The sequence below is a fragment of the Ceratotherium simum genome, chromosome 3 (genome assembly GCF_057802395.1).
Source record: "Ceratotherium simum simum isolate JZ-2026a chromosome 3, ASM5780239v1, whole genome shotgun sequence".
NCBI lineage: Eukaryota > Metazoa > Chordata > Mammalia > Perissodactyla > Rhinocerotidae > Ceratotherium > Ceratotherium simum.
Genome location: NC_141902.1, coordinates 86934942 through 86962387, shown reverse-complemented (window position 1 = coordinate 86962387; position 27446 = coordinate 86934942). Strand labels below are relative to the sequence as shown.

The following is a 27446-nucleotide window of genomic DNA, read 5'->3' as shown; positions in this document are numbered from 1 at the left end:
AAGTTAATCCCAATCATTTCATTTCATTTTTTCCCCAGCCATTCTGTTTGAGTTTAATCATCATTCCTTTTGAATTTATTCTGCTCTTTGAAAAGAAAATGCTCACAACTTGGCAGCACTCATAACTCTTTAGTCCTACTCGGGAAGGTTTTCCTCCAGGCCACATGCAGGGGCTGAGGGTGAGGAAAAGGTAAGGACCAGTGCCAACTTGGGCCAGAAGCTGAGGGTCAATCGTCCTGCCTTTATCCTGACTCCTGAACAAACTTTTTAGAAAAAGTCTTTGTGTGTTTGTGTGAGTCCCGGCTCTGCCTTTGCCTCTTTCCCCAGAGCAGAGAGAACAGAGGGCAGCAAATGATGGAGCTGCTTCGTAGGTCAGATTCTAATTTCCTTCTGTGAAGGCTGCCCTGAAATTCAAAGAAGCGTTATTATTTCATCCAATTTAAAACTTGGCCTGGTGTTGAATGGGGAAGCACCTAATTTCACCTTTGGAGGCAAATGGGAAGCTTTTTGTGCTGAAAGAAAGAAGAAGAGAAAAGAGGATTCTGGAGGATAATTGAATGGAAATCCCTTTAAGGTGCCAGAAAACTGCTTCCATCCAGAAGGGATGAAACGAGGTCAAAATATATTTGTTAAAAGTGTGGGGCATGAAAGCCTTAATTATTTCTTTGGAAAGTCGTGTCTTTTAAAGACAAACAAAAGCTTCAAGCAGGTAGAAGCTGGGAGAAATTGCCCATGGCTTTAGAAAAGGTGGAGCCCAAAGGAAGCCAATTACTGGTGAACAATAGTATATTAACAGCGATTATTCTTCCAGATTGGGGGCCCCTGCATTGTGTTTGGGATGAGATCTAGTAAAAGATGGCCTGGTGGTCGGCCTGGGAGTGGGAAGGAGAGGGGACAGGGTCAGCCTGACTGTGCAGGCTGGGAGGGGGCTGGGCTTGCTGACTAAGGAGAAGAAATAGTCCTTACTTCTCATAGTTTAAGGAAAACATCATTTCTCTTGGAGCAGAATGGTGAGCTGTTGCAGTGAATGCTCTCTGGATTTAGACGGATGTGTATTCTAATCTCCAATCCTTCAGTTACTAGCCTTATGACCTTAGGCTGGTAACTTATCCTCATCTGCCTCATTTGTAAAATGGGGATAATATTGCCTACAGATGGAGAAAATGAAATTAGGTAACACTGGGTCCAGTACATAATAGATGCCCCAGAGGTGTCAGTCTACGGATCGCTTGTCTCTCCTCTGCTTGCTTTAACTTCTGGGCAGGCTCCCCACAGCGCTGTAGGCTCTTGCTCTTGAACTTGGAGTGAGTCACTGATGAAGTGTGCCCCATGCACTTACCCTGCACTCCCCTTGATGGTCTGCTGGTGAGTGCCAGGGGGCAGTCATCCCCTTTCCATCTTTCCCTCCAGACCCTTGGCAACCTGTGCTCTGGCTTCTCTGTGGGAGTTTCCTGACTAGCGAAGGATCCAGAATCACCCCCAAGATTAGCAGAGGCCTGGAAGGAGTTTGCATTCCTGCCACCTCCATATTCACTGAGTTGCAGGACGGTATTTTTCTCCAGGGAAGGAGGTGTGCTGGCTAAGACTATCCATACATTGCCTTTGGCTTGTTTCATGTCATGCAGAGCTTTCCTGTGAATGTTGGAGTATTTCGGTTTGTATATTTACTCCATTCAGCAGTTCAGCCAGGAACTCTTCCTGGTTTCTCATCCATCACTTTTCATGGCAGGAACTAACAGTCCAACAGGAACCTCCCTGTGCCTCCCTCTCTTACCGATTGACATGACGTTCTCAGATCTGGGGCCCAGACAGTGTGTTGGGGTTCCCGGTTAACTCAGCTGTGGATTAACAGGGGGTGGTCGGATGGTGGGGATGGGTAGAGTGGGGTTGGGGAGCCCCTTCTTGAGGAGCCGGGAGACCTCTTTGAAAAGATTAGTAAGTCTTGTTAAAAACAGGCACACGTGGGGGCCGGCCAGGTGGCGCAAGCAGTTAGGTGCGCGCTCCGCTGCGGTGGCCCGGGGTTCACCGGTTCAGATCCCGGGCGCGCACCGACGCACTGCTTGGCAAGCCATGCTGTGGCAGCGTCCCATATAAAGTGGAGGAAGATGGGCACGGATGTTAGCCCAGGGCCAGTCTTCCTCAGCAAAAAAAGAGGAGGATTGACAGATGTTAGCACAGGGCTGATCTCCTCACAAAAACAGCAACAACAATAACAACAAAAAAAAACAGGCACACATGGGGCTGTCAAATTAGTGGATGGAAAGATTTCCCGAGGGTTTCAAAGAGTGGATGACCAGTACAGCTTTTTAGGAGACTTAGTTCAGAGACAAGAGCCTCTCTCGGGTTTGCTTGTTAAGGAAGAGCTTCTACAGCACATGCAGGCTGGCAGGCATTGGTCGTCCTTGTCGCCCCTTAGAAAGTCAAACAGAGTCTGTCTTCTTCTGACAAGAATTGGCAAGAAGTAGCAACTATGTCCTGCTTTCCTAATTGATCCAGTAAGGGAGGATATCTGGGTGATTTGATTTTTTAGCTCATTTGGGGAGGCTACACATTCACATTATCAGAGATATAAACACGAAACTTGTCCTGGTGGAACCCTGGATTTCATCGTAATTAGGTGTTAGACATCTTGACAGAGGGAATGAAGGATATTAGAGTAGCAGGAACAGCTTGATCTTCCAATTATGTCCCTCCTTTTGGGGTCCAGGGGATATATATCTTCAATTCCTTGCCTTATCCTTTCTTTCTAAATTAGTAGAACTCACTTCCTGAGGCAAATGTGAGCACTGTGTAGGAAAAACAGAATTTCCTAATAACCAGAGCTATCTCAAAATAATGAGCTTCCTGCTCTTGGAAGAATTCAAGTTGAAGGGCACATATTAGTGAGAGCAGAGCTGGAATTTCTGTGTTCTCAGGAGGCTGGAGAGACCCAGGTAGGGGTTCCCAAATCCAGTTACTCATCCAATCACCTTGGGAGCTTGTTGGTGATCTCCTTCTCCTAGACCCCAAGACCCACACAGAATCAACATCTCTGAAGGAGGGGCCTGAAAATCTGTATTATTATAAACCTCCCCAGGTGTATCTCCCAAGAAGTGTTGTGCTCAATTCCCTCTTACTCTTAAGATCCTAATGATACCAAATTTTGAATGAGAGCACTCTCTGGTAGAGTTCTTCATGGATGCCCTCCGAGTTTAGAACTGCTGTCAGTTACCTCTGGGACGTCCCTTGAGTGGGCAAGGTCCTTCACCTTGCTCACTGTCCTCTCTCCTGATGTAAAAATTACATCACTGGTTTCAACAAGGAGAGACTCTAACCAGCATTGGATGTGGGGGTGGTAAGGACAATCTTCTATCTGTAAATCCATTCTCAGAGCTTGATAGTACGTGGCATCATATGACGCTCTTGCCTAAAAGAACCACACAGGACATAGTGAGGTCCTTACCCTAAACAAACAACAACAACAACTTAGCAATTTTATTAATACCTTGCCTCCAAAATGATATAGTTTTCTAAAACAACATTCAGTGTGGCTGCATGGTGTTGTGAAAGGAACAGAGAATTTGGAGGTAGATCTATTTCCCTCCTGTGCCAACTGGGGAGCCTCAGGAAATTCACTTTACTTCTCTATCTTCCATTTCCTTATCTGAGAAACAAGGAGGATGATTCCTCAGGGTTGCTGTGAGGACTAAGTGAAGTAAAGGAAGGGAAATTGCCTGGCATGTTGGTACATAGGAGACACTCGAGAAATGCTAGTTATATTAAAGGAAGGAGTAAAAACTAGATATCACCCCTCAAAGTACTCGACGGCATAAAGAGAACCAGCTTTGTCAACAATTGAAACATGACATAAATTGGCACAGGCTGTAAATAATTCAACAAGTAGACTAAATTTAAATTTTGCCTTCCTGAGGAAAAGTGATCAATGAAACAAATAGTTTTGGTGAATTCTGGAACAACAGTATCAATGCAGAGTCCCAGAGGCCTCTGGAGTGGAGGAATCACGGAGGGCAGCCATGACAATGGCACCATCACTCTTACTGTCTCGTACAAGGTACGTGTTACTAGGAAGTATTTGTACCAATAAGATCTAGTAAACTCAGACTGTTATTGGTTACAATCAGCAGAATGGTCTACAAGAAAAGCCTATTTTTCTATCAATTTAGTCTATCAATTTACAATAAGATTTTGAAAGCCTTTAAGTAGAGGCTTCTGAGAGATTCAGCCATTGTTGGGACCCTGCTAAAAATGGACCAGGCTGGTAAAAGATATGGCTATAAAATGTTGTTGCCATTTTTGTGGCTCTTTAAACTTGAAGTTGATCTGGGTTTTGGTTGTTTGTCCAGAATGACAATGAGTTTATGCTCGCTATTGTATGGTGTCTTAATCAGCTCTGGCTGCTATAACAAAATACTATAGACTAGGTGACTTAAATAGCAGACATTCATTTTCTTACAGTCCTGGAGGCTGGAAGTCTGAGATCAGAGTACCAGCATGGTCAGGTTCTAGGTGAGGGCTCTCTTCTTGGCTCGCAGATGGCTTTCTTCTTGCTGTGTCCTCACATGGTGGAGAGAGAGCGTGTTCTGGCCTTTTCCTCTTCTTATGAAGGCACTAATCCCATCCTGAGGGCCCCACTTTTATAGCCTCATCTAACTCTAATTACCTCCCAAAGGCCCCACCTCCTAATTCAATGTCATTAGGAATTAGGGCTTATACGTGTGAATTTTGGGGGGATACAAACTCTCAGCCCATACCATGGTTTCTACATGGTTCTCCTAGTGGCACTCTCTGGGATGTGGGACATAGGTGAACAATCCCCTGGTTACCAAACTGAGCTCTAAAGTGGAATGGTAAACTCACCAGTTGTCTGCCACGGACCCAGGAGTGAGGGAGCAGAAGAGGGGGAGGAGAGAGAAGGGCAGAAATTGTCCGTCATCATAGAGTAATGGGGAGATAGGTATGAAGCCATTGGAATCACCTAGCTGGCCCGCATGAGGGACCTAACTTCTGAATTTACTCTTCTTCGCGCCATCTTTAACAATGGGCTTTCAAGGGTCAGTGCATTTTAGGGTGGAAGGGCAGAGATATTTATACAAATGATGTGAAACTGGCTAGGGATTGCCCTGGGGGTATTGAATACATACAGGGCTGTGTCACAGAAATAGCCCTTGCCTCCAAGAATTGAGGTCTGGGTTCTATGTCAGCTCTGACAACTTGTTGCCAACATGTTCTCATTCATGTAAATGGCACAAAAAAGGTGGGCTCCATTCCTAGAGTTACATAAAGAAAGAGGAGTCACACAGTGCAGTGACTCCCAAAAGATTGTCAGCACAAACATTTCTCCAGTGTGTGATAATATTTTCTCTAGTTTGTGACAAAATGAGCAGAATAGGTGGTTGGCCTGTTACCCAATGAAGTAAACTAACCCTAACCTCTCCCTACACTTCCATTTCTGATGACACACTTCCTCTGATGCATTTTTTCCTCACAAAATTCATATTTCCTGCATACACCAAGAATCAAATCGCCCAGGCCTGCCAAAACCCTTGCCGTGCCCCCTCACCCTTGCTTCCCTTATACCTTAGATTGTAGGAACGGAGGGAACACACACACACACACACACACACACACACACACACACACACACACTCCTTTCTTGGGAAGGGCAGTATCTTAGTTTACTTTTTTGGTCATCACGTATCCTTCCTCAAATGAAATGGGGATGATAGTAGATGGCAGTGTCTAAGCACACTTGAGGGTCCTCCTGGAGAATTTTTAATGAGGTACTAAGGAACATCCCAGAAAATAGCTCTTTCTAAGGGTTCAAGGGAACAGAGAAATGGGCTTGGCATCGTTACCAAGCTTCAGGCATTGGAAGAAAGCCAATACATTGTACATGGTCCAATGACTCTCATTTGGATTTGTCTATGGTCCGGCACTCCCAAGGACCCATGCCTGGGTCTTCTGGAGACAGAGGGCTGTGAGTAGAGACTGAAATAGCTGTTTTCACTAAAGAACTCAGTAATCTTTGGAGCACAGCTGTATTGCTTTGGTATGCCTCCAGCAGCATTTGCACAAAAAGAGGAAGGGATATTTTCTTTTAACTTGCTGACCATGTGAAGGGGTCCAGTAGAGATAGTTCTACCCAATGGGAGTGAAGGCAATGGCTATCAGTCTTAGTGGTCCCCAGTAGGGATGGTGTCCAAGGTGATGGTGCAGGAAGCAATAATACTGGGAAGGAGTGGCTCATCTGTGGTCAATGGGCACAGGGCAAGATACACTGATACAGGGCACAGCCTGACAGGCAGTGGTAGCCTCACCCTCGGACATTCCTGAAGAGGTGAGAGCATGGTCAATCATGTGCTTTTTTGTGGGAGCTCATGTGATTCACTTCTTGGGTCTCCCTAAAATAGTTGGAAGGGGCTGGGGGCCTTGGCCCATCAGATGTGAGTAGGAAATAGTAGCTGAATATGGCCTATTGTTATTGACAAGGATATATTTTATATGCAGGGCTCCATGTGATCTCTGGGAAGAGATAGGTACAAAAGAATTGCTTGCCATGATCATCACTAATCTGGGGTGTTTGGAGGAGACATGATTTCAGGAGATTTTGGAAGATGGTAAAGTTATGTGGGTTATCAGAAGAAATGCATTTCCAGACTCCAAGCACTGTTCTAGAGAGTGCTACCTTTTCAGCCACACCTCTGCAGTCTTAAGCTATATGCTGCTCCAGACCGTTTATTTCTCTGTGTTGTTCATTTTGGAGCCCATTAGAGATGATTGATCCAACAGGAGGAAATCCTCAGTGGCCATCCTTGGCCTATGGCAATTTCGGTCGAGAGGCAACAATGGTCACTCTTCCATGCCCCAGTGCTTGGGACAGTGAATCATGAAGATGTCCATACTGCATCATTTCCTGGGAAGCCAGGGAGGAGTTTCAGGCTGATAGCAGCTGTTGTCTGTCACTTTAGGGTCAGGGTTTTTATAGTGGCCTTGACCAAGACAGCTCCCAAGGAATTTTTCTTTTGGAATGAGCTTGAATTCAGAGATTCCTGGTTATTTCTCTATCGAGGACCATTTCATTCAAGATTCTTTGCCTATTAGTCTTGTATTTAGAAAGAATTTTTTTCCACTGAACATGCTATTTGGCTAAGTCCTCATTATTTTCCTCACTTTTTATTTTAATAAGAGATACATTTGTCCTCTCCAGGGCTCTGATCTGTATTAGCTTGCCAGTTATCCCAGATTTTGTCAATACCGTGTTGAGCCAAAGCAGAGAAATATGACAGTTTAGCCAGCCTGTGTAGTCCTCCTAGGGGCCAAGGCGTGGATTTTATCAGCATTTTTGAAATGCTGAATGTAGTTGTGGACATTTGTCTTCTCTTTCTCCGAGGTGCTCTGAGGCCTTGAAACTTCAGGCTGGGCACAGTCCTTTATTTTTTTGAAGTTGTTCTGCCATGTGTGGTCTGGGAGGGAAAAGGCAAAGAGTTGACAGGTATCTGTGTGCCCCTTCTGGGGCCTGCCATGATGGGGTGTGTTCCTCACATACATGTGTCATCACCACAATATTGAGAGGGAAGAGGGACTTGTTTGCTTGTCCTGGCCTTGGACCCATTTATTGTGTGTGAGGGTACAGTGGTTGCTCCTCATGTATGGACACTGGTGACCCTGTCCCTTCTCTTCCAGGGACATTCCCAACCAGGTGAGGGGTGAGGCAGATGGAGGAAAGAGAGAAGCAAAGGAGCAGGGCGGGAGAAGTGGTAAGATGGCATGTGAGAGGTGAAGCCACAGGGGTTGCCAGGGAGGAAGGAGAGAGACTATCACGCTGACATTGTTTTCCAGTCATTGCAGTTACCAAGAAAGAAGCCATAACTGGGGTGACAGCAGATTTTTGAGTGACTGAGAGTCAGAAATGCGTGTAATAAGTGAAGAAAAGCAGTGTGAGTCTATGAGAGAGAGAGAGAAAGGAGAGAGAGAGAGAGAATATGTGGGTGGGGAGATGGTGGAGCTACTGAAGTGTCCATCTTCCCTCGTGTTAGACCAAAGTGCTTTTACCTTTTCTTTGCTTTTCTCTTCTACCTTCAGGAAAGAAAAAAGAAAAAAAAAAATATATATATATATATAATGAAATATATATAAAATATATAAAAATATATTTAAAAATATATATATCACATAATTACAGAACAAAAAACCATGGTTTATGTCTCATAATTTACACAGATGATTTATCGCAGTTTTGACCATTTTATCACATGTCCAGCAGTTGTGAAATTCTTACTTTTTCCCTCAATGGGAAGTTGGGGGATAGGAGCCCTTGCCCTCCCCACTCTCCTCCATGCTGTGCTCACAGTCCCTGGCAGAGAGGAACAGGATGGCTTGTCAGGGATACGCAGCTCCGCTTCCTAGTTTATGGGTTGTTCAACCAATGACTCTCCTATGGTAGATGCATCCTTCCCTGTTTCCCCTGGTGATCTGCTCTCTCTCTCTCAGAGCAAGGGCTGCTGTTGCTGACTGCGTCTAGGGCGGGGAATGCTTTGTTGGTAAATAAGGAGGAGAGAGTGCAGAATGGAGCAAGGAGCCCTCCAGTGCTTCCCTCTGGGCGCTAGAGAGCTCTGAGGTCTGAAGAGGAGGGTAGAGGCCCATGTGTTGTACCATAAAATTCTAGGAACGCTCCATCTGCACTGCAGGCCTGAGAAACCCAGCGTGACAATGTATATAAAATCCCTGGCTTATGCTTCTTAATACCAGTCTATAAAAGTAACAGTCCAACTGGATGAGATCATGGGGAGATTGTGCGGGGCCATATGCCACGGCCAAGCTGGTGCTGACTGACATTTGGAGGCTTAGGTTCTGGGACTTATTGCTTTGGGAGGGAGAAGAAATCAGAAGGTGGGAGTGGGGCTGGGGAAGTAGGAGAAGGAGAATGAGGAAGAGGATGAATGAGCCTATCTTAGCAGAAGAGAAGCCCAACAATTAAAGCATAATGGGAAAGAGGGGATAATATTACCAATTATTGGGCATCTGCCATGTGTCAGATAACGTTTATGTTTTGTCTCATTTAACCTTCTGTACAATGTGAGTTGGATAGTGTTAAGTCCCATTTTCCAATGGAGAAAACCATGTCTCAGATATAGTGAATATCTGAGACTTGACTGAAGGCTGTAAGGGATGGAGACAATATTCAGCCCCAAGACTTGATGACCCCAGAGCCATGATCATTGTCATTTTGCTGCAGGATTCTCACATTAGGAGGATGTAAGTTTCATTGTGAGTGAAAGCCTCCAATTGGAGTTTAGAAGGCTATTGGAAACTGGTTTAGCTGACTTCCTTCTATTTTCTCAGGAGCCTGCCGCTAAAGCTCTCTTTTGCCCTCTCCAGGCTTGGGTGACATGAGATGGGCCACATGGACAAACCTGGTTGCTGTTGGGTCAGGTTGTTGGGGCTGAGTGACCAGTGACTGAGAGCAGCCGTCAGCCTCTTAGAAAATACCTCAGCCTCCCCAGGGGGTAGTTCAGACAGACTCAGCTCTGAGAGACAGACAGATGCAGATAACTCCCCAGGTTCCTCATGGGAAGGAGAACCACCTAGCATTGTTGTAGGGTGACCCCTTCCCCTGAACAAAATCCAAAGTAATTTTAAAACTTGGTTCAGTTGTATCTCTATATTATATTCCAATAAAAATATAGCAGCTACTGAACATCTTGTATGTCTCAGATGCTTTACATGCATGATGCATTTTAATTTTCACAACAGCTCTATCAAGAGGTGGAATTGGGTCCATTTTATGGAAGGAAAAACAGAGGCTCAGAAAGAATAAGTAAGCTGCACAAAGCAATAGTATGATTCAGTTATTGATTTGACATTGGGACTCCATCTGTCTGATTGCAGAACATTTTTCCCACTAGTGTCTGTCTCATCTCAGGAGGGACCAGGTAGGATCCTGTCTTCTTAAGCACACTGGGTGTGTTTTGGTTAAAACAAGTTCCAAGATCATATTTGTCACTAACTTAATAAATTCTGCTGAGAATTTATTAAAAAGCCCTGTAATAGCTGTTGAATGGCACGCCTACCTAAATTGGAAACAAAGCTCTTTTTCTCTCTTCATCCACAGTGGCTCACATTTTTTTTTAAAAAAATTACGTTTTATAGAATCTTTATTGAGGTATAATTCACATACCATACAATTCTCCCATTAAAAGTGTACAATTGAATGGTTTTTAGTATCTTCGCAGATGTGTGCTGTCACCTCTGTGAACACACTAAACCACTTCCACAATTTATGAACATTTTCATTTTCCCAACAAAATTACGTTTAATCAGATAAAGGAAGTTAACATTAAACAAAATCAAGAAGAAGAGGATCTCTCATGATTCTACTGCCTCAATTGAACCTTTTTCATTATTGCCACACTTTCCAGTCTCTATACACTAAAGATATGGAAGAACCTAGTTACAATTGTCTCGTGCATATTGTTTTATGTCTGCTTGTTTTAAGGTGACATTGCTCATGTTGTTACTTTGCATTTTTAATGGCCTATGATATTCTCTCATGTTGATGTGCAATAATTTACTAAGTCACCCCCTTTTGCTAAACCATTAGGCTTTTTTTTCTATCATAAATAATGTTGCAGTGAACAGCCTTGCACATAAAGCTGATTTTCCCTGTTGAATATATTTCTTGGGGTTGCATTCCCAAGAGTGGGATTACCAGGTCAAAGAGCATGAACATTTTATGTTCCCTTCTCCCTTCTCCTATGTTTATTCCCAAAGAGGTAACACTATTTTGCAAAATAAAAGTATGGTGAATATATATCTATATATATAACATTCTACATAAAAAGTCATTTAATGTTACCAACGTTTTGGGTTCATTATGTAAATCAGAGAGAGACAAAATCTGAGGTCAAACATTATCCATTTCTTGAGAGCCAAGAAAGGCTGTCCTTTATGTGTCCCACCTGGTGACTTAACTTTACCATTTCCCTTAGAAAATTATTCCCATGGAAAATGATTCTTTCAACCTCCCGACCTTTTATTGGTTGCTGTCAGCCTGGGGCAACACTTTGTTTCCAGCTGTTCTTAAAAGCCGCTTCTTTAGCATTTAACCCTTTGAAGACTCACAGAATGAATGGGGTGGGGGATGGGAAGGGGGTTTGGGAGGAGGGAGAGGGGAAGGGAGAGCACGCACCTTTGTACCACCATGTCTTCAGGCCAGAGTCAGCCAAACTTGAAACGTACAGTGGTGGTTGGAAAAACCAGAATATCCCCAGCTTGTTCTGTTGTAAACAGCAACAAACTGGGAAACTCTGCTGCTGGTTGATCTTTAATGTCCACACAAGAGGAGCCATTAGTAGTGAGAGCAATGCTGAGTTACAGAGAGAGACTTTTTAGGGCTCAGGTGTATTCACCCCTGATGCCTCATCTCCCCGGAAACATGTTTTAAGTTTCAGGATTTGTGGCATGCTTAGATGTCACCTAAGACCATCCAGAATCCCTACTGGATTCATGAAATTCTGTATCAGTTAAGACGCTTTTTGCTGTAAGCTACAGAAAATCCAAATCAAACTAGCTTAAAAGATAGTGGGGATTTTCATGTAATTGGAAAGTCCAGAGATAGGGTTGATGCCCAGCAAAGCTTGATCCACAAGCTTAGTGTGACACCAAGGACCTTCTCTCCCCGCTACTTTCCACGGCATTAGCTACATCTTAAGGCTGACTCCCTGCACGGTCTCAAGATGGTGGCCAGGAGCAGATAGAGGGGGAAATGTGTGCTTTCTGGCTAATGTCCAGCAGAAGAGAGGGATTCTTTCTTTCTTTTATTCATAGAATCTATATCCTAGACTTCACTGTGACTGGACAAACTTAGGTCGCATGCCCATTTATGAACTAAGTATTGTGTTGGGGGTGAGGTTACACTGATCAGTAAATTAGGGTTTAGACCAACCAGGGCTTGCTCACAGACCTGGGGCTGAGATCAATCCCACCCACACTGAGGGGCTTTGGGGAAGGGGTGCTGGGGAGACAGTTAACAGCACTTCCTATAATTCCTTGTGTCAACAACCCAGATAAAGGGACATCCCACCTTTGCTTGAACTGCTTAAGTGGCAAACTTACTTGATAAATCATTCTCTTCTCCTAGAATAAGTGCATGTTTAGAGCAGGTGCCCTTGATTCCTAGAAGACAAAAAGTAAGTAAAAGATAAATAAGGAAAAATGGGTTCTACAGATGAAAATTTTTATAATGAGACAGAATTGATTGATCAGCAAACGGGGCTGGGGAAAAAAGAAGAAGCAGACCAAGGTTTGGTTCAGGAGAGGGGTGAGCTGGCAGGGAGGGGCTGGCGGAGCTGGAGGGAGCAGGCAAAGTGGAGATGGGAGGGGATGAGTCCCCGGTCAATGAAGAGACAATGACCGGAGAACTATACATATATATATGAGGCTATGCTTGGAAATTTTCCTGAAACCCCCATGTATCTCTACTCATGGATCCTAGACTAGGACAAAAGAAAGGATATTTGTTGAAGAGATTTGTTAATGAGACATTCGGCTGAATTCCAGAGATGGGAGTCTATGACTAGATTTAGATTTAATTACTTATGAAAAGGAAGTTTCTATCTGAAACTGTGGGGCTGTGCCTGGATCCCTCTTGAAAAGCACCAACTTTCCCCAAAGATGGCAGTTACATGGCGGGCAGACAGCCTAGGGCAGAGACAGGTTAGGAATGGGTATGAGTTTCCTAGGCCTGCCATAACAAATTGCCACACACTGGGTGGCTTAAAACAAAAAAATTTATCCTTACCCAGTTCTGTAGACTAGAAATCCAAAATCAAGGTGTTGGCAGGGCCATGCTCCCTCAGAAGGGTCTAGGGAATTCTTATTTGCCTCTTCTGACTTCCAGCGGTGGCCAGCAGTCCTTGGTGTTCCTTGGCTTGCAACAGCATAACTCCAATCTCTGCCTCTATCTTCACACGGCCATCATCTCTGTGTGTGTGTGTGTGTGTGTGTTCACACTGTCTTCCCTCTGTGCGGTTCTCTGTCCAGATTTCCCTCCTCTTATAAGGACACCAGTCATTGGATTAGGGTCCACCCTAAATCCAGTATGACCTCATCTTAACTTGATGACATCTACAAAGACCCTATTTCTAAATAAAGTCACATTTTGAAGTTCCAGGTGGACATAAATTTGGGGAGACACTATTCAACTCAGTACAGAATGTAAGCAAGACTTCTGCGTTAGGGCAGAGTGAGCTGAAGCAAGCAACAAAGTTGTGCATTTGTAATTTCTCTGGCATTATATAGTTATGCCCAGATTTTCTCATACAGTAGGCAAGGAGTTTACTAAATGGCTGGTGGAGATTGAAAGTTTCATGGCTAGTGGGAAGGGGACACTGGGAACCATCTCAAATTGTGTATGAAACTTTGAGGATGTGCGTATGTATTTTTCTGTTAAGGAACTAATGACTGCTATGGGTCCTCTTAAGTAAGTCTGTGACATGTTCCGTCCCCTCCCCAAATAAAGAACAATGGCCTTAGTGGTGTGTTGAGCGTTCCTAGGATGACAGTAATCTGACAAAATGCAGCAGCATTGCCCAAGTGGACACAGCTGGAGAGTCCCATCCGTTCAGGATGGCAGCCTGGGCAGGACATGAGGGCAGGCTCTGGTCCCAGCTCTGCTCTCACCAGCTTGTGTGATGTTAGACAAACCACTCATGGCTGCAGCTTCCACATCGGAAAGTGGTTTGGATTAGATGATCTCATAGGTCTCTCCCAGCCCTGACAATGTTAGGATTCTCATTTTTTATATTGCATTAATTTTGTGAATGTTAGTGATGCTTGCGCAGGTGGCCAGTGGGCTCACTTGAGCATCGATGCGTTCTGTTTGGCGTGCACATTTGCAGTGTAGGGATTGTGAAGATTCAATGGGATAATACATGTAAGGGGCCAGGCCCGTGGCGGTAGTAAGCACTAGTTCATCTTAAGATTGGAGTACTTGGTCTATGCTCTGATAAACACATTAATATTTACTTTCCATGTGCTTCAATTTTCTTAAGTGACCATTTAAATTGAAAATACAAAACTGAAGTATCATTGCTAGTGAGGGAATTATTGGGATGATGAATGACTGAAGGGTTTTCAGTGACTTGTGACAACAGAAAGTCTGGTCTTCAGTGTGACTCCTTCTGTGTGTTTTCGGCTGGTTTAGGTAGCCCTCCCTGCCCTCCCCAAAGCTACTCTGAGGGACTTGGAGGAGCGTGATGTAGGACCAGATGATTTGGGGTTAAAGAGGTCACACAAAGAGCTGTCCTGCAAACAGGGCCTGATTCAGGGTCTGCCCCAAGAACACTCATCACTCCCTTTCCTTGATTTCTAGATGTCTTTTCTTCTATTTTACCACCCACTTGGGCACATCCCATGTGCTACGTGAGGTGCATTTATCACAACAGCTATTGAATTAGTCTCACTGGACAAAAAGCCCCTCTGAAGTTGGGCCTAAGCAGAAGATCTTAGGTGTGGCCTCCCCAACACAGGCAAAGGGGGACCTGAAAGGCAGCCTCTGAGGGGAGGTCAGATGGGGAGCCCAGTAGATGGTCGAGGAGAAGCAGGCTAAAGGGGAGGGCATAGGGGCAGTGGCCAGAGTGGAGGCCATGGCATGAACTCTGGAGAACCAGCAGTGAGCGGACTTGAGGCAGATTCTAGAACAATTCCCTAAGCTGCAGAGCCATTATGTGGGGTGTCTGCGGCCTGGAGAGCGGGCCTTTCTGGACAGGAGCCACCCTCGTGCTGCTGTGGAAGCCTTTGATTATGCCCAAAGGAACAGGAAGCCTTGGAGGCCTGTAGTGAGAGTCAGATCGGCTTCTCTGCTGATGACTCTCCGGCCAGTGGGCTGCATGATGGGGGAAGCACTTCCTTTTTCTAGGCCCAAGTTTCTTAATTTGGTTGGGGGCCCCATTTCCTGGGTGAGAGAGTTGGGGGTTGATCTCTGAGTTCTGCTCTCATGTCCTACAAGCTGTAAACTTCTCCTAAAGAGTTAATTGTTAACTCAAGTGTAAACTGTTGATGGCATTAGGTGTGACCTCCTCCTGGGTTATTTGCATTTTATAATGCACTCCTAGGAGACCAAAATTCCTTGAAGACACTCAAATGGAGCCTTAATGGTGACATAAAGGGTGTGTGTACGTGAAAGAGAGAGAGACAGAGAAAGAGGGTTTTGTTTAAAAATCCTCAAATCTTAAATCTGCTATATTGAAGGATGAGGATTTTGTGAATCCTCTGTGATACTCAGACCCTAAGGGTGCTCATGGTGGGATGCTCAGGAACTCTTAAATATTCTATTTAGCTATAACAATTCTGTGTGAGCTAACTGAAATGTCAGGTATCACGTCAGTGTGACTGTCATTTGATGATGATTGGGATTCTGGGGGTGGGAAATCATCAGATAGATGGAGGCCAGGAGATTAGGTGATGCCCCAAGTCTCTTCAGTAATAAGAGGTCACACCTGGGAGCCAGGTTTGCATTTGTTCTCTTATTTCCCACCTTTATTCTCACCACAGGGCCCCACTTGAGTTCGCCACCAGAACAGAATCTTTTCCAGGCCGAGACTTGTCTTGCTGCTTCACTCCTGGCAGCCAGAGCCTGGAAGATAACAGGTGCACAATCAAGTGTGGTTGAAGCTTGCTGTTATTCTGTTTCTCAGATGAGACAACTGAGGCTCAGAGAAGTTCACCCAGCTGGTGCGTGGTCGGTGCAGGCAGCTCCTGAGTGTGTGGAGCTGAAAGTCCAGCATCTCGTCTCTGGCTTCCCAGGCGGGTGGTCACAGGATGGGCTGAGTTTGCCCTCTGCTGCTGAGTGAGGGGTCTGAAACAGGGCTTCACTCCCATTCCGGCTCTGACAGCTGCAGCTTGGCTCTCTCGGCCGCTGGACTTGGTAGATTTTCAGGATCGAGTCTGTGAGACTAAAAGCTAACCACCTACCTCCCATCCCAGCACCTCCCTCCTTGCTTTCTCAGCATTGGAGACAGTGAGCTTGTCACTTCAAAGAAAAGGACTGACAGTGTGTGTTGGCAATGGTAACACTCAAGCTTTCAGGCAAAAATTAGAATTTTGGAAAACTTATATCCGCTATTGTGAGCTTGAAAGCTTCCCAATACTTAAAGACTTTTCTGAGGAGATTGGTAGTGATATTAACAAATGTGACTGTTTTGATACTATATAATGAAATATGTCCACATTTGGAAGATTGGTAGAACTCTGTGAATATTTCCTAAATGACTAATAAATGATGCCACAAAATCATGCATGGGTAAAGATCGATTGCAAGTGCAAGATAGACCAGTGGATTTTTATGGAATAGTGTACAAAAAGCTCACTGATATAATTTTGGATTCCACATTGCAAATAACCTATAAGAAACTACCACTTATTGAGTTTTAGTGTATTATCAAAGAAGAATATCTAAAATTATCTGCAGACTATTAAAATCTTCCTTCCTTTCCCAACTACATATCTTGATATACTTCAACCAAAATAGTACATTACAGCAGATAGAAGGCAGAAGCTAACGTGAGTATCCAACTGTCTTTTATTAGATCAGATATTAAGAAAATTTAGAAAAATAAATTATTTCTTCCCTCATTAAATTACTTGTTTTGGAAAATATAGTTATTGCTCATAAAAATGTTATTTATGTTTACATAAATACCTTTTCCAGCCATTTGTGGAAGTAAAGCTTTCTCCCAATGCTGAGCCACCAGGCAGGGAGTATCAGCCACAGCCTCTCACCCTTAGGCTTCCCCAGGTGGGAGCAGATCCCAATCCCTGTTACCCCCCAAATTCTCTGTGTTAACACTTTTGAAGTGCTTCCATTCAGCTTGAGGTGAAGGGACAGACCCCGCAGACCCTTCTCCTGTGGAGGAGGGTGGGAACCTTTACAGTCTTGCTCAACTCCTCCAAAGAAATCCTCTCTCTCTCGCTGCTCTTTAAAAGGTGGAAGGGGGTGACCAGCCCATCCCAGCAGAAGTCTCTTTGTGCCCTTGCATGCGTAGCCTACCATGTGACCTTATAACAGGGGCACATGGCACCTACTGATGTTCTCAGTCTTTGGGATCTCTGCCAAAACTGAAAAGCTGAGACAAAGGGACGCATTGCGTTGAATATCCTGTTACAGTGATGCTAAAATAGTTTGGGTTGTGACAAACGGAACCAGATCAACTTCTGCTGACTCTGCTCATCTCTTTTCCTCTGTGTGTGTGTGTTGGCTCAGTCAGAACAGTGATTACTTATCAGCTGAGGTGACTAAATGTACTGAAGCATAGAATTATGGGTGTGCGCTGGGCTCCCTCTTCACAGGAGGGTGCTTTGTGGTGACATCAAGAGAGGAGTAGAAGGCACAGAAGCCCAGGCTTGGGATTCGACAGACAAGGATTTGAATTTTGGCTCTAAGTAGCCTAGCTGTAAAACCTGTGTTACTTAACTTCTCTGAGCCTCAGTTTCCCTATTTGTAAAATAAGATAGATGATGCCTCCATGCAGGGTTGTGTGTAACACCTGTGAAGTCCATAGCAGAGGGCTGAGATTTTTGCTCAATGCATCATCTTCCCTTCCCTTTTCTAAGCCTTGAATAGAGCAAAAGGGTGTGTGTACACATGTGCTTATGTCTGTGAGTCTGTGTGACTGTGTTTCTCTTCTATACCTTGTATGCTGCATATGAGTAGTATTAGATAGTCATCATGATAACAGAAGGGATATTGTTATCAGTTATAAGCGAATTGTTCTCATCATGACCACACCTGCCCACGCTCACATTCTGTGATATGGAATCCTTGACACCTCCACCTTCCCCTTTCCCGTTTGTTGGCAGCAGTTTCTCTTGGCAACAGTCTAGAATCTGGGTCTCAGATGGTTGAAGTGATTGATTCTGCTTTCTGCACTGACAGCAAGAGAAGTAGGTGGAGGGAGGGAGGGGAGAGCAATGGGAAGAAGTTATTGAAACATACACCCCCAGGGAATCATACTGCTTTCTCCTAACCCTGGGGTGTTCCCTTTCCTGAGCAGGAGGCATCTGGGTTTGTTTGGACAGGCTTTTTTTTTGTTGTTTTTTACGGCTATTTCATAGCTCTCCTTTGGTGGGTGTGATGTCATAATATCTTGGGGTATTTGAGCCTTAAATAGCACCTTCCCGATCATGCTTGTTCTACCCCTTTCCCAGAATCAGACATTTCTCTTGATGCAGTGGCCTCCATTTGGACCTAGGCTGGTGTCTCTGGATCCAGAGTTCTTATCTAGCTGCATGAGGGCCTGAAGCAACAATGGTGGTGAAACATCAAGGGACAACTGGGGTGATACCCACATGTGAGAGACATAGTTTCCATGTGAAGGGCTGACATGTAGAAGGGGGGTCAGGCTCCCCAGGAGATACACTGAGATCCTTCATCCAACAAACTAACTCTACGGAGGAGGGAACCACAGGAAGATGGTCTAAGGAAGGGATTTGTAATGATCAGAGCTCCCTAAAGATGAAAGGACTGCCACCGATAGGTAAAAAGTTCCTTATTATTGGATATGAACAAAAAAGAGTACAGGGACAACTTGGCAGAGCTATGGTAGGAGGGTCCCAATCATCAGACGAGATGCTGGACCAGGTAGTTTCATGTTTCCCATCAACTCTGGGAGGCAGTGGCTCTAGGGCTCTCTCCCGATTCTGGACTGCCCATCCCTCTCTTCAGGCTTTGTGGGGTGGTTTTGGCCGGATCCTATTTAAGGAACTACGATACACTTGGAGGAGACTGAGCGTGACAGTCTGTGTTGGGGTGTGATGCTCTGAAGGTTGGGGCAAAATATTTACTTGGCAGAGCTGGAGTTAGTGTCATCTAAGAGCTAAGCTCAAGTTATGGGAGCAAGAGAGGCCCTTCGTAGGAAAAGGGGACAAAAGGTCAGAAGCTATAAAGGAAGGACGAGGAAGAAAATGAGGTATCAGTTGGGTAAAAATGAAGGGTTTGGGCAAGTGGAGGGAGAGAGAAAGGAAGGCAGACAACACCTCTGAGCAGCAACAGGGGCATTAACAGGCTTGGGGGCAACCCTCAGCTGTGTGTCTAGGGCTGTGGTCACCGTACAGCAGGATTGCGCTTAGAAGTTGGAGTGGCCTGACCTAACCGGTCAGGAGTGCAGGGCCGGGTTGGATGGTTTTGTGTCCTGCCCAGGGGAGTTACTGAAGAGCAATCAAGAGGATTTCTAGATACCTTAGAGGTGAACTCGCAAAGACAACACAAGGTCCAGGTAGTTTAGTTAGAACAGAGGAAGACTGCTGGCTGGACCCATTTCCCAACAGGTTGTTAATAAGAGCAGACCTTATGGGGAGCGTACTCACCTCGCCAGGCTCTGTGCTGAGCAGCTCCTGAACACTAACTCATTAATGGCCACAACATTGTGAGACGGCAACTGTTTTTTGTTTTAATTTTACAGTTGATGAACTGAGATGCAGGGAGGATGAAAATGATGGTCAGAGTCATTCAGCCACTAAGTGGCCGAGTTGGGAGTCCAGCCCAGGTCAGCCTGACCCTGAGGCTAGTGCCTCCATCACTCTTTGGACCTGGGGTCCTCAGGCCACAGGGTGTTCACGCTGGAAAAGACACTTGAGAGTCTCTCTCGTCAACCTGTTCTTTTTACGAAAGAGAACACGATGGCCAGCAGAGAGAAATACATGGCTTTTCTCACAGTCTTACATTTGAACAAGTGTCAGAGCTGGAATTTGAAAGCCCAGAATCCTGACCCAAGTCCACTGCTGTCTCTCTCTTGTTTGGTTGCTGAGGAGGCTGGTTTCTTGCCCTGGTTCCATCCTTGACAGCTGAGTGAACCTCAGGGTCTCCATTTCCCAGGGTGTAAACTGGACTCCTCCAGCTTGGCGTACTCCTGGGCTCAGGTGGTATTATTATCAGGATTGATTACATGGCTGGGGAGAGCACCAAGCTTTTTCTTAGGGTAAAAGGCATTAAAAGACACTATTAATGTTATTATTATCTTTTAAACTACCCTGATCTATTTGTAACCAGGGCCTCTTAGAACGATATTAAAAAAAAAAAAACGAGTAGAGAAATGATCCAAAATTTAAACTGCTATTCTTCTTGTCATTTCCTGGTCAGCATAAGGAATATTGAGTTTTCTATCTAAGTGCTCATATAAGATACAAAACACCTGGGTAACAGGAGCAATTTGCTACTTAAATTGGAAACTTGCAGATCAATGATCAGGAACTAGAGCACGCACTTTTTCCTAAGCCAAAAAACTTTTCTTCGGAATGACATTAGGCTGCTTACCACATGTCGTCTTCAAATCAGGAGTGAGCTCCTGCACGGTGGCTCCACATCTTGGTGAAAAAGGAAAAAAGTCTCATCTGAAAGCTGGAAATCTAAGATATGTGAGCCTATATTTTCAAGACTGAAACAATCTTAGGAATTTAAGGAGTTTAAGAAAGCGAAATTTAACTCCAATTCAGTCTTTTATTGAATCATGCACAAGAAAAATCCCAGGTTCTTCTGGGTGACACTTGACTGCAATCTCAGCATGTCTAGAGCCTGGGGAAGAGCCTCTGATGGCGCCAGGCAGTGAGGCTGGCCCCTTGGGGGCGGTCCCCAGGCCCCCCCGTGCTGGCTGCTCTTCCTTGCTTCTTTGGGGGATATTTCATAATACAAGAGCAGAAAAGGAGCTTAGTGCTTCCTTGGCATGGTGATTCTCAATCCTAGCTGCACAGTGAAATTTCCTGGGATTTTTCAAAAAACCATGGATGCATGGGCCCTACCTCTAGAGATTCTATCTGATTCAATTGAAATAGGTTGGAGCTCAGCATCTGTAGTATTTAAAAGTCCCCCAGGTGATTCTAATGAGCAGCCATGGTTAGAACCCTGGCTAGAGGAGTAACGTGGAGATTAAATGAGATAAGAAAAAGCACACCCAGAACACGACCTGGAACCTAGGTGCTCAAACGTGGAGGCTTCCCTCCCTTTGCCTCCTCTGGTGTTCCCTATCTCTCCCCCACCCCCATATGTTCAACCTCCTCCATCCCATCATTCCCATTCCATGCCCACGCAGGGTTCCTGATGAGCTAATATAAGCAAAAACCTTTGCAAATGCTAAGCGCCTGTTCTCGTGTGCATGTGCAGGGTGGGTTCCTGTGGTCTTCCGAGGCAGGTGGTTGGGAGGGAAGCGTGGAGTCTATGATTTCTGGCAGGGTGTAGGGAGCTTGTCCTTTGCCCAAGAGGGTATCTTCTTAGAGAATTCACTGTCACTGTAACTTGGGTGTCCGGTCTGCAAGTGCGGACTGTCCTAGGATAGTCCTAACGGTGGCCTCAGTAGGCGGAGAGTTGTATGCTTCTGTGGCCTGGGGATTCACACTTGGGAGTGAAGAAGGGAGGGCAGTTCTAGGCCTCAGCATAGCATTTGGCCTGTTGTCCGAATGCCCTGCAGGGAGTAGTGGGCAGCCTCGAGAATCCTGTTGGGTGGAGGCCAGGCAGCAGAGGCTAGGAGTCAGCTGCATCAACCCCGCCCCAGCCCCTGCTTCCTTGCTACCCTTCTCTTTCTACCCTGAGGCCCTTGGCCTTGCAGCCATTGCATGTTTGGGCACACGGCGTGAGAAGGCCCTCCCTGGTTTTCCAGCGGGTGTCTTGGGCTCCTTCCTCTCTGAGAGGGCTACGAGAGAAGCCCACCTGAGCCAGAGTTTGAGATGGTCTTGTTTTATCACAGCTGACCTTAGGATGCAGAGGTGTATCAAGCAAAGGTTGCCTCTTCTCGGATTATTTAAAATGCTGCGGCAAATTGAACGTGGGTTATTTTCAAGGTTGTAATGAGGCATCAGTGTCTCAGCTGGGTAGCTGCAGGGGCCCTGAGGGAGCTTAACCAGCTCCTCAAACAGCTGAAGAACTGTCCTAAGCAGCCTGCTGACATTGGCCCAGCCCTTGAATGCCTTTCTCTTCAGGTACTAGGTGAGGGCCCCTTCTTGGAATTGCTAATTTCTCTCCTTTGTTGTAACTCTCATGTTAAACATATTTATTTGGTAATTTGCTTGCTTTTGTAGTTAAGAAGTGGCTTTAGCTCTGCCCTTTATTTTCCTTTGAAACTGTGGAGGATTTGAGAACCAAGTAACCTTGGAAGACTATTTGAAACGAGCTTAACTTTTTATTTAAGATGAGCTTTAATTGACCATAGAAATGAACAGTTCCTACCAAAGACGGATATTGGAAAGACATACATCAATGATTTTATTTCCTTATTGCTGTTTGTGTTGGAATTAAACTCTTCCAGATGAAAACTCTGGGTGTAGGAGAAAAATTATGAGCCACTTCTGAGATTAACACCCCCAATATGGTCCATCTAGACATAGCACGAGCTTTTCATCAATACTCTGCCAATACAAGTCTGCTGCCCTCCGGGGTGAAATTGCCTAGGCTGGGAGAGTAATTTGATCTTGGAATGACTTTAATCAATGTGCTTGTGTTAAGCAAATATTTCCAATTTTTCAGCAGGTTTGTTTGCTGTGTAAATTTCTTTTCTCTGCCAATATGCTGAGCTGGCACCATTAATTTCCACAGGTGGGACAGGGCTGTTGGCCTCCCTGGTTACTTCTCAGTGTGTTGGGAGCTGGAAGGATAGAATTTCATGAGCCATTCCAGCCAGCTGCTGAGCACCTGGGGCAACGTTTGCAAGGACTCAGGGTGACCACCCTCTAACACCAAATGCCCCCCACGTTGCCGAGGAACGTTCAGTTGTTTGAGGTTGACTTTGGATGCATTTTTAATCATAGTGGTTGGCACAGGCAGGAAGGCTGAGCCAGGAGTGAAATATCTGAGAGCCACAGATGTTCCAGCTTGGGGGCAGTTTCTGGAATGACCTCTCCCGGAGACTCTGCCCGTGATGGAGGAGATTATCCACAGTCTAATGATTGTTCCTCAATCAGGAGCTTAGGAGGCCAAATATTAAGATTCTGTGGCCTGTGTTTCAATTTATAGAAAATAAAAATTGCGAGAGCTGAAGCATCATTTTAGAGCATCTTCAACCTCTTGCCTTTCAGCCCTCAGTGAGCAGAGAAAAATTCCTTTTGAATGTGTTCCTAAATTTATGTTGTAAGGAGACAAAAAGCAAAGTTGAAGTTCCATAGAAGGAACAGGACACAGAAATGCTTGTGCCCACGCATCCCTATCCTGTCCCCAGATAGCACACCTACACAGAGTTGCTTGGTCCCACTGGGCTCGGGTCAGCTCTGTCTTTTCCTCTTAATTCTCCTGGTGGACAGGGAAGTGGCCCCCTTTCTTCAGTCTGCAGTGTTGTCCCCTCCAGCACTTCTTCAAATTTTGCCCATCATCAAGGCTTGGCCCAAGTGCTGGACTTAGTAAGCCTAAGGCTCTCGTTTTTGTGCTTCTCTTATGGCACTTGGCATTGGCTGCTTTGTCCCATTGCTTTTGCTAGCTGTTTTGAAGACATGGACTCTCTTTGAGTTGAGTCCCAAGCCCGTAGCTCAGTGTCATGCACGTGGAGGCAAAGCCCTCCCCCCAGGCTCTGAGTGGCCATCTCTAGCCTGTGCTTGCCTCCAGCGGGTTGGTCTGGCAGCTGGTCTGTGCACTTCTGTTGGTCAATACCCATGGCAAGTGATGCACCTCTTACAGGTTGGTGGCTCATTGGGCATCATCACTACGGAAGCCAGGTTTCTAGTCAACTTTTATAGGAAATACTGCAGATTGAAGAGCATAATAGCTATAATATATCTGGTCTTTTGATGAAGACAGTGGCCTGAGGTGAGAATTTTTCACTTATGACGATGATAGCAACCTGTTTTGAGTGCGTCCTCTGTATCAAGTATAGTGGTCAGTGATTTCAAGAATGTTCTCTCACTTAATTTTCTCGACAAACCTGTGAGGTATGTGGTAAGAGGCACACTTCAGTGATGAGCAATCAGGTTATAGAGGTGAAATTAATTTCCAAAGCTAGACTCAGAACTGGTGAAGTCAGGGCTGCCTGACTGGGTCCAGTTCTGGGTTCCAGTTCTAAAACTTGTCTAGAATTTGGGTTCCAAGTGATGTGGAAGTTTGAGATAAAGATCAAAGTTCCATTGATGATCTATTGATTTTCATGATGTGTGTGATTTGGGTTAGAGTTTTGTGCACAGATTGGAGCTCATTCCAGCCTGGTTTCCTGGTCACCTCTTTGACGCTGGCCTACAAAGAATTAAACCTTCCACAACTAGTTGAGTCCAGTTGTGCCCCAGACTATCGTTCTGTTGGACCTACTAATAAATATTGAAAGTTTGGTTTTTATGTTGGGCAAGGAGAACAAAATTTTCTATTTTTTCTAAGCTTATGTTTTTCCTATTAAAATTTCTTTGATGATTTTGCTGCTGTAGATAAATGAGTCATTTCCCATCTGATGGTCACAATGGTAGACTAGAATGTTTTGTCCCCTAAATCCAGAAAAAACTTATGTGATTTCCAAACTGCCAAAGCAAGTGCTTATGCTTGGGTCTATGAATAATTGGTTGGTACAAATTGATGGATAAATGTTCCTGACGCATAAACAATGCCAGCTATATGGTAAAGCACACAATAGTAGCTTCAGGGGGTTTGCATATCGATGGGACTAGTTGACTGAAATGAAGCCAAGAAACATGAAACAACCAACACATGTACCCACACTGGCAGACACTGCAGTCAATACTTAGTACTTACTAGTACAGGTTTCTCCCGCTCTCTGAAAGTTCGCTTTATGCCACTTCACTTTTACGAAAGACCTATATTAGTAATACCAGTTTTTGCTAACTATAAGAAATCTGAAGAGGATTTTTGCTTTTATGAAAAAAGGTGCAAAGCCAAAATAATGTTTAGCGTTTGTTTTGCAACGAGCTGTTATAGATGGTAAGCAGTCAAGCATACTGTTGTATTTCAAGACTTCCACATCAGCTACATCAGCCACAGCAGACGAACCTTGAGCTTCGACATTGAGACAGGCAGACATACATGTAGACATTAGTGATCTGCCTGCTCTGATGACCCTCTTCCTCTCTCTCCTCCATGCCAGTCTCCTGTACCCACCATCACCCTAACCTCCAACGACTCAGCCTATGCCCAATGTACCATCATCACCACCACCACCTCTCAGCCTTCCAGTGTGCTCGTTGTCATCCCGATTCTGGTAAGTGAAACAACAATGTACCTACGTGATATCTACTTTATATAGGTTGTGTATTATATCATTCCTACTTTCACTATATGTTAGTGATATTTTATGTTTTTGTTTTATTTGGGATGATTTGGTGGGTTATTTTTTGGGTCTGGGAATGCTCAAAAATTTTTCCCATATAAATTAATGGTAATTGCTTTTTTTCTTTATGCCATTTTGGTTTACAAAAGATTTCATAGGAACACCCTGCTTTCAGATATTGGGGAAACCTATAGTAATAAAGAGATCTCGATTAGCACAGTAGGACACCTTACCAGAAAGTGCACAGCTCTTGAATCCCTCCCACACTTCCAAGGTTATATGCGATAAGCAGGACTTTTGGGTAAGAGAGCAATCTGAGAACACATGTTTAATTTCTCCCCTCCCTGATTTCCACTGGAGAATACAATAGAAGCTGCCTCAGTGCTGTAGTGTGGCATACACATTCTGGAAACTTTGAGGAATTTCTGCTGGATTGCTATTCCTGGACCGAGGAGTCGTCTGTGATTCCCCTTGCTTAAAGAAACAGCTTGCTCGGGAGAGGAGAGGGAGGTGAGAGATCTCAACGAAACTCTATTAGTACAAGCCTGAGACCCCATATCTGCAATTCCAAAATGTGAGTGAATTTGAAAAAACGTAGTTATTTTCAAAATTGGTACCAAAATGGATTTGGCCACAAAATCTAATCTAACTTGAACTGTGATGGATAATAGTCATGATATTGTGAACACGGGAAAAAATTCCCGTAGATGAAATGGTGAAAGTGATGGGTTAATTGTTGCCTTGGACAACATACACTTATCTGTGAGTGAGAGATAATGGCTGTTTACTCAGTTAGAGACTGTATAGACAGAAACTCATGCTCACTGAGAGCAAGGGCACAGGAAGAAGTTTGAAAAGTCATCTTTCATGGTGCCGGTTCTTCACCTGAGCATTTGCTCCCAACTCATCGTTGATGTCCAACTCCAACCCGGTCGTGACAAGAACCCCCAGATGACGTTCACGCTTCTCGCGTGCAGAGCTAGAGGTGTTTAGCCTAGTTTGAGTCAGTATGGGTTTGAAATTCTGCTGAGTTATTCCGTAGGAAAAGTACTCAAGGGTGTATACTTCTCCCCAAACTCATGGCAATGTGTACGTTATATACAGCTTTTTACTTGTTAATCATACCTCAATAAAGTCTTTAAAAAAAGTACTAGGGTATTTATGGTCTATATCACATTATTTCTCCAACCAGTCTATAATAATACACATTAACTATGAAAAAACTCTGTTTATTTTATGCTTTATCCAGCTCACTGGGACGCAGTTCACATGATTTGTGGCAAAACGTGTATTTAATTTCAAGATGCTGCCTGGAACCTGCCTGGAGTGTTTCATGATACATATGTGGTGGGCATGGTCAGTGCTCTGCTCAGAAGCATGGGATCTGTTTTTACAATTTCGTTTTCGTATGCTTTCATTCCCCGGGGCCAGCACCTGAGACCCTTTCTTGGAGGACTGCCCTCAGGCTCCTGGAGTCCACTTTGTGCCTGCATAGTTGGAAGTGCTGAAAGTACCTGAGAGTTTATGCCTTATCTTCCCTCACCCTCGCCCTTAACCAGTGACCAACAGGATGCTCCAGCTTCCTCGTCTCAGGTGGTACATCTTGGAGGTGTACCTTGCCCTCCACCGTTGCCCTGCAAGATACTCTCCTGTTATGATAACCTTTCTCCTCCTGCCTCTACCTTTCCAAATTCTGGATTCTGAAACACAGCTGGCCCCAAGGGAGGCAGAAAAGTGATTGAAGAACTGTGTCTCCTTCCTTGGAGGGGCTAGGGCTAGCAGACAGTGTAGGCCACAGAGCCGTTGAAGGATTCATCTCGATCTCACCCTTACCTCCTGGAAGTTTCCCAGGCTCTATAGGCCACATGGCCTGGGAGCCACAGGAGTATGTGTTTTCTGTCAGTACTGGGTGTGGATAGCCATGCAGTGAATGGCTGACAACTATTGAGGACAACTTTTCCAGACAATGAGTGGGTGCTCTGGCCTGAGTGATTCCTGGTTGTTTCCCAAAATACAGACAAGATTTTCTGGAGCACATTGATGAACCTCCTTGCTCTAATAGCTCTTGGCTCTGGAGCCCCGCTGCCGTCCCTTCGCTGGCTTTCAAAAGATCAAAGTAACACCATACTTTATTAGAAATATCCCCTCTTCTCTTAATCTGGGCCAGAATGATATGACTGGAGACCTTTTTGCTCTTTGACAGAACTCATC

The 27446-nt window shown here is 44.8% G+C and overlaps 1 long non-coding RNA gene across 3 annotated transcripts in view; it reads left to right on the top strand.

Moving 5' to 3' along the window:
* Positions 1-25160, top strand: part of LOC147917676 (uncharacterized) — a 136022-nt gene extending 110862 nt beyond the window's left edge. For all 3 annotated transcript variants that reach the window (XR_015551749.1, XR_015551750.1, XR_015551751.1), the window contains exon 4: positions 25053-25160. This is a non-coding gene — a long non-coding RNA (uncharacterized LOC147917676). The remainder of the gene's footprint in view (positions 1-25052) is intronic.
* Positions 25161-27446: the final 2286 nt, after the last annotated feature.